At 27.8% G+C, this 8,727-nt stretch overlaps 1 pseudogene; it reads left to right on the forward strand.

Moving 5' to 3' along the window:
* Positions 1-4,348: 4,348 nt before the first annotated feature.
* Positions 4,349-8,209, forward strand: LOC119676929 (annotated as a pseudogene).
* Positions 8,210-8,727: the final 518 nt, after the last annotated feature.

Below are 8,727 nucleotides of genomic sequence, written 5' to 3' on the forward strand. Positions count from 1 at the left end.
TTCAGCAGCTTTAACCTCCGCAACAACTACAACAACAGCTACAAAATCTGCAGCACCGAGCACGTCGAGAACGAATCCAAATGCATGCAATAACTTTAGACGGAACTCAACAACGCTTGATACCAATTTATTGAATATTGTAGATTTTCGGAAAAAAGTTATGCTGAATGGCCACTCCAATGGAGCACACGCCGCTACTATTGGCGCACCTCCCGGTATTGGTGTTAATAATATGAATATAACAGCAGCTGCAGCCGCAGCGTACCAACATAACGCTACAATTGCAGCGTTACAACAACAACAGCAGCAACGTCAGCAACAAAGACTGTTCAATAGTTGGAACACTGGAAGTTTGCAACAGCAAAGAGCAACTGCGCATCCGCCTTTATTGCATAGTCCTCATGCCTTGCAACAACTGCACATAAACAATGCTTCGCTGTTTCATCCTCATCTTCACCAACATCACCACAACGGTGCGACTATCTTGCCTCCAAGATTTAACGCACCACCCCCACCAACGCAGGCGCCAACTCAACATCCATTCGACTTGTTCAATCCCAAACTGCTGATCAACTAAAGAACTGCTATCGCTGCGTAACAGCTGCATTAATATCACTACTCCAGCCGGAAAAATAAAAGCGGCATCTCATCTCAATTAGCTGGCTGAAAGTGGCCAGCCGAAACGTTCACACTTAACTGTGTACTTAAAGTTGTAAGAATTTACGTTTACACTGCAAAAATCTTATCGTTTAAGTGCAGACTTCATTATTTAGTCGTATTGTTTTTTAATATTTTTATTATGTGCAGGAACACAGATAGAGCTTTTTTCAAGTAGTGAACCCAGAATTATTGTTGTCATATTAATTTAGTTTTTGATATTTTTTAATATGTGTTTTAGTATCAGAAAACCTTTCGTTATATCGAATTTATTATTATTTTAATATTTTAATATTTACAATGTACATTTATATACAAATTTATGTTTCGATACATTTTCTTATAAACTAGTTGCTTTATATAAATCCATTATTATTTTATGAAATACATACATCTTAGTTCTTCCATATATATTTTTCTGTCTTAGCTTTAAGTTTAAGTACGTACATATTGTTTAGTGTTTTAGATACATATAGTAAATACTACAGAATGAATTTATTTTATTTTTGAAAAACCGGTACCTTTTTATGTACTCCAACGAGATGGCTTTCGCTTTATAATTTAGGCTCAAAATATTCTACACATCAACTCAAAATTAAAATAGGCTGGGTTTTAGCAATTTTAATGTTTACTAATTTACGCTTAGTTTTATTATAAAACTGGAGAAAATGTATTTTTGTATTACTGAACTCCTAATTTTCAAATCTTATTTCCTAATCGGTACTGCATAAACCGCGAATACATGAATTTTGGACCAGAAGGTGTTAACTTGACAATACAGAAATTAGACATCAAAAACTTACTATGTACATTTACCTACCAATAACTAACTCACTATTAAAATTTATATTTACTTATGGTTACTACATATATATAAAACTTGAAAAGTGAATATGCAAAAATATGAAATTGTTCTACGTATTTGTGCTGTAAATTGCAAATTAGTTACATTAATAGTTGAAATTGATTCCAAGTATTTTTGTGAAATGATTGTATTAAAATAATTAACAGTAATTATTAAAAAGATTATAATAAAATATCCCCACCGCTTCGCCGCTTTTAACGATTTATCTACCAATTCCTTAACTATGTATTTAATTTAATCCAGAAAAAAAATATATTGATTGCAATTTTAAAATATTTATTATAGTATACGGAATATATAAAAAATATTGTGCATCCATTTTCATTTGAAAATTTATTTTAACTGAAAGAAGATTTTTAAATAAGCATTTACAAAAAAGCAAACAAACAAAATTTATAGTTGGATAAATTTAATTTTAGTGAATCTTTAAGATATTGTTGAAAAACAATATTAATTAAAATATATTTAAATTAAATTAAATTAAATTAAATTAAATAAAACATATAAAGCCAATATGCTGATCATTCCACTAGCAAAGTTTTTCTTAAGAGGTCGAGGTCACCTATTTTGCATTTAGACCTTCTACGATTCTTACTTATTTGTTCATTTAAATCTTAAGCGTTAGTTATAAATTTTTGTAAAACTAGTTTTTAAGCTTAAATACTTTTATTAATTAAGAAAAGTTCATTTGGCCTTATGAAAACTATTTAATAAAATTAAATTAGGATATTTCGAATTAGATATAGTTATAGATACACATTCAAAAGTTCGATGATGAAAAAGTAAAGCACGAAAAAAAGCTGTGTTGTGTTCTTATCATTTAAAGTTGTATAAGAAATCTTATCTAAATTCTAAAAAACAAAAAAAAAAATAAAAAAAATTAACAAACTAATAACAAACAATTGTTAACAAAATGTTCGTTATAATTCAAACTCTTAGTGCACACTAAAAATGTTAATAAAAAATTGACAATAACTTAATTGAACGCTAACGTAAATGAAACACTCAAATTTTTTAAACAATTTTACAAAGTTTATTTATATATATTAAATTATAATATTATCCATAATTATTTTGCAAAAAATATTACAGGACAAAATTTACAACGAAAATCCATAAATAAATTAATTTTAAAATATATACTACTTGCATAAAATACAAAATCAAAGGTTTCCCAAACAACGAACATTTTTTAACTTTATTCAATACATACAGAATCAGTTTTAAAAAAAAACTACTTACAAAACATAAGTCATAGCATTTAATTTTTTTCAGTGTATGCACTTTTCAAAGTTGCAACTTAACTACAAAAGCTAGAGAATCCAAAGAATTTCTTTTGTATTATTGTATATTCCTAAAATAATACATATATAAAAATTAGCTAAAATTTTAAAAATATTGTTACTTTGCTTTATAACTAAAAAAGAATTAAATTTTTTCTATAAATCTACCCAAAATTTGATTTAGTAAACCAAATAAAACTCGTTTCAATATTAAACTTACGATACTTTAAAAAATTTTCAAAAACCAAAAACTTATTTTTAAGCACAGATTTTTCTGAAACGGAAGTTATGGAGAAATTTGGATTTAGGGCCTTACAACAGTTTCAAAATGTTAGTTATAAACGGTTATTGCATTAACATACCAAAAACAAGAAATTGTATTATATATTATATATTAGCACTTAGTTTTTAAATCGAATATTACAGTTGAAAGGTATTTTTGTTGTTTTTATTCTTAGTTTGTACATACATATATACGCATATATACTTGCAATAAAATTTGTATTATTATTTACACATGCACACATACACACACGCCTATAAACAAATCCCTTAATGTTAAATGTATAGTTTCTGCCCTTTGTTAATATTAATATCTTTAAAAACTTAAAGAAAGTGTTAAATTTAAACAATATAAATACATATATTATATATTCATTATTAAAATTGCGTAATTTTAATCAAAATAAAATATTAAAACTATTATAATATAAGTAACGTTTTTTGTCTTAATACATTTACAATTTATTGATAAAATAAAATAAATTTACACGAAAAAAATATAAATTGAAAATATAAATTTTTTCTGATTTATACATATTAGGTCTGTTCCACGAGCTACTCATAGTAACTTTGAGTAAACACTGTGTATACACAAGCGCGTTCCACCAGCAAATTTTCAAGTATTTTTTTGTAAATTTTACTTCTGCTTTTCTCATGTTTTACTATGAGTAGCTCGTGGAACAGACCTATTATTTGTGGCTTTCTATCTCTTTCCTGTGAAATATGGAATCTGACAATATACAAAATTAATATATAGGTATAAACGGTCTGTATTTCGTGAATATCAAGTACGTAACATGAACCAAAATAGGACAAGCATTGCATTAGTTCAAGAGCCAGGATAAGATAGTGCTCGCTCTGTTAAATACACTTGATATATTCTTTAAATACTGTCAAGAGTCCTGTGGGTAGAGCTAAGAATAATGCAAAATCGGGTGCTCTTAAAACTTCCCTTTAAGATCTCTCTGACGTCACACATGTTTGAACATATATAAATTTCTTTTTAGTCATATCTTTCTTATTTTTTGAGTTATAGTCAGCTAACAGCTAAAACTCATACCTTAAAATCACTTGTACGGTATTTATTCACTGCTTTAAATCGATGTTTCTTATTCAAATTGAAGCTATATTGCTTTTAGAGCCGATTTCGCAAAACTAACTTAACTATGAAACCAGTTAGCAAAATGAATGACTTAAGCATGAGTTAAGTCAGTCAATGAGACAATTTACAAGTATACTAAAAATGGTTTTCTAAAAAAAAATGGTTACTAAAAATTCATTTCAGGGTATTTATGCGATCTTAGAATTGTAATGCTCACACTTTGGTTAAAATATTATACATAACTTGACAATTCAACAGCAAAATTCCATTATTTAAACAACATTCATACGAAAGTGTTTCGATATATCTAAGTGTAAAATTAGTATTGGAACAAAATTTAAGACCTACATAAATCCAGCAAGAAATTTAGAACTAACAATGAATATATTACTACTTTTATTTTAATAAAATTTTAATATATAGCGCCACATATAATTCAAAATACAACAAAGTAGCGTTTTCGGATTATACCTACATACATATATGTGTGGATTGCTAATTCCACTATTGCTTAACTTTTCTGTGCGTTTCCGTTACCGGTTCGGATGCAAAAAAGAGAGCGATGTTTGTTGCGTTCTGTTTTTTTACCAACCTTAGGTTGTGATGCCACAATGTTACCATCATGCTTTTCGCGTGTTATAAACTATTTGTGGTTGCCATATCTGCCACATATGTAATCCGCTTTCTTAGAGAGGATTTCATCATTTTAGCCTCATTTTAAATTTTAATATTTTCTAATAGACAATTATTCAAACAAATCTATTATGTTTACAATAAATTTTATTTATTTATTTATATGCGCGAACTTCATGTAAAGAAAAAATAAGCTAAGAAATTATATGGAAAAGAGAATTAAAAAAAAAAACAAAATATTTCTTTTCATTTATTCATTTCATGTACATGTCTCTAATACTGAGTTTACATTGTGATTAAAAATAGTTTAAAGCAAAAATCGAGATTAAAGTGCTAACCTCGTTGTTTAATCTCAGATTTCCCATACAAAAGTTGATCTATTTTTGTTTAATTAATTTGATTAATTTTAAATCTCCTTTGAAATGGTAATTATTTTTCTATACAACTCTGCAAATGTATTAATATCGTAGATTTTTTTACGATCTTAGAAGAATTTAAAGCGAAATGTCAAAATGTATTTAAAACAAATATTGAAAATTTAAAAATTCCAGAGTAAAATTTCTATTAAATTTGTTTAATAATAATTTTATGCATAAAATTTGATAAATTTTTGTTTTTTTGTACGAAGTTGTTATTAAATGTTTTATTTACGGAATCATTGCCATAGCCGAAACATGTATCATATTTATTGCTTTATAATTATTTCCTAAAATTGGACTATATAGAAATTTTTGTAATGAAGAACTGTCAAAAATTTTAGAATCGTTACATCGACCCGGCGCTCCAACATTAATATACATAAATCTATATCTAAACTCAGAAATGATGTTGCACAATTATTCATTAATATTGATCATGTTCTTTACTTGTAATCAATGAAAACTAAATAGACAACTGAATACCACCCTTTGTAATTGAAATAGTCTGTGGCAGATGCTACGGCGGGTTTCACTTCTATACGACATCTATGTAATATCAAATTCCCAGAATCGGCCATATCTTTTCTATAACACAATTGTACAATAAAATTTAGTTAATAATTCTATTGTATTTGATATAAGAATATAATAATAAAAACTTAATATATTAAACATAATCAATTATTGTATAATATGGTGTTTATGAATATTCTCCATGAAACTATTGTTACTGTATGGCATAGCCGAGTCTTGATAGCCAAACATATTAAGAGCATTTACACTAATAACAACTGTGGTTGCGCTACTCCGGTGTTTTCGCATCATGTCATAGGCAAATATCATATATTAGTATGAAGCCAGTATAAAATTCCAGCAAAAATCACATTTTAAATAATTTGGAAGACTTGTACATTTCATGCACACGAAGCCAGTCATATATTTTAAGAAAAAAAAGCACACAAACAAAATTCAAGCATCACATTCAAAAATATTATCTCATCTACCCATGCATATATATATTTAATAAGTGTGCAATAAAAAGAAGAGTAGAAAAAATTTACCAAGAAACTTACATACGCATGAACTAGAAGCTATGTGTGAATTTGCTCTGATATTAGAGTTTTTTCTATATGATTTTGTCCAAGCAAAATACAACATATTGGCTATTGGTTTGATTGCTGACTTCACTAACAAAATAGCATTGATCATACATAAAATAATAAGTTCGATTGTTTATACGTTTGAACAGACATGTTTTTCCCATTGCGTGTACCTTTTCAGAATTCATGATTTTTTTAACAGAGGCAAATTACATGTCTTTATATTTCTATGTTTTTGGTTCTACCGAGTTACCGAGAATGTTTGCATACCCCTAATTAAAAGTGTAACCTCTAATACACAATAATAAAATATTTCCATTTTGATACCGATTACTTTTTATTCGATACCAAGTACTCAGAAGTATTGGAATAAAAGTAATCAATATCAAACGCAAAGCAACGAGTATTTATTGGTTTTTATTTAAAGCGGTAATTAAGTTGTTTGTGGATGTTAAAATTTTAATTAAAATAATATGTGGATCAGTTAAAAAAAAGTGTGTGACCTCTGTCACAAAACGACAAATAATAAAACGGATATCTATTTGTTGGGTGATTAGATGGAGTACAAAAAAATTCGAGTTCACTAACATTTTTAATATTAATTTGATATTTTAATAAAAACAATTTTATTTTTAGTTGCTTTCTACCAATCTGCCACAAAACGGGGGAAAATGCGATGACATTTTAGGTTTTTTATTGGATGATATTCGGAAAGAAATTAAGTCATCAAAAAAGCGTCACTGCGTATATTGTACAGAAAAATGCGCTAGCTTAGAATGCCAGAAATGTAATCAATTTTTTCATTTAGAATGTGGCATAATTAATAAATGCTTGCTTTAATTTGCTGATGATTTTCGGTCGTACTGCGATTTATATCTGCCATTAGACGACAATTAAAGTAAATTAATGAAAATCCCACCAGCGTTCAACGAGTACTGTTGTTGGATATGCGAAGAAATAACGGGCTTTTACTTTCCAAACTTATGGATTTATGGTAAATGTTGTGGAAATGGCTATGTACATCGCCCATGCATGCAAAAGTATGCATCCACTGCAGGATACTATTTAAAGTGTATTTGGTGTAGAGATGAACAGTTTCCTGAAATAGTGAAGAATCAAGGTATATTCGTACCCGACCGCGTTGCAGAGTGGGAACAAGAAGAAGGTGCCTTTAGTGATTTGCACCTCAGACATCATTGTGATATAGAAACATGCCTAACATATGTCCCAGTGGACGGAATTATATAGGAGATAAAGTTAATGGTATTATTTTTATATCAATTAAAAATGTATTAGTAATTAAAAATATAAAATTTAGGTAAATGGAATTTAATTCTGTGTAAATTGTGTGGTTCTGTTGGAGGTCATAATCCTTGCATTATGAGGAATATCAAGTCTTCCGAAATAGTTAAAGAATTTAAATGTGAATTATGTTATGATAGAAGCACGTATGCAACAGAAAAATAAAACTTGTAAAACAAATGAAGTAGAAATTGAAAACCCAGAAACTCCCGAAAAGTCGGCAGCTAAAGATAAAGATCTTGACAGAAGTATCTTCCAAACTAAAAGGCTAAGCTTGCTGCAAAAGGAGAGTCATACAAATGAAGCACATTTATTTTCGGAAGAAATGATGAATTTAATGTAACTTTATGTAGTTACATTAAAAAAGCATTAAAAAACCTACTCCATTAGTTATACAAAATTCGGAACAAAAGGTTGAAATACATAATACTGATGTTGTTGCAATAGAAAGTCAGAATATGGAAGCTGATGATATGCTCAATCAGAATGCCAATCAATATAGTACAACTATTACAATCTTTGAAGACTCAGAATTTTGGAATGAATCTAATGAATACAATAAGTGATATATCTACGATCAGTTTAGACTGATCCTTAGAAGAAATAAATATAAATATTTTATTTATAATCTAAAATATAACCATGTATAGTATATTGTTAAACTAGTTATGTTATAAATTAAATTAAATATGTATATTGAAGTGTTGAATTATTTTTGTACATATGAATAAATTTCAGTTAATGAGTGCGACGCTCCTCAAGTTTTAACTTTATCTTTACTTTCACTAAGTGCCAAATACACTCTCACTATATTACTGCTACAAAATTTTTGTGATATTAATAATTCTTTTAATAATTATTTATTTAATTGAATGTAATTTCAACTAACGCAAGTTTATTTTTATCACAATAACTTAATTATTAAATATATATAAACAAAATACTTAATACGTACGAAGTAATTGGCCAATTTGTATAAAAAAGGACAATTTCACTTTTAGCGACAATAAAAATTTTATCACCAAAAATAATCAATTTAAGAGCAATTGTAATCGTCTTCAACGATATTTGGCGATTGCCAATT

Source organism: Teleopsis dalmanni, chromosome 2 (assembly GCF_002237135.1).
Source record: "Teleopsis dalmanni isolate 2A chromosome 2, ASM223713v2, whole genome shotgun sequence".
NCBI lineage: Eukaryota > Metazoa > Arthropoda > Insecta > Diptera > Diopsidae > Teleopsis > Teleopsis dalmanni.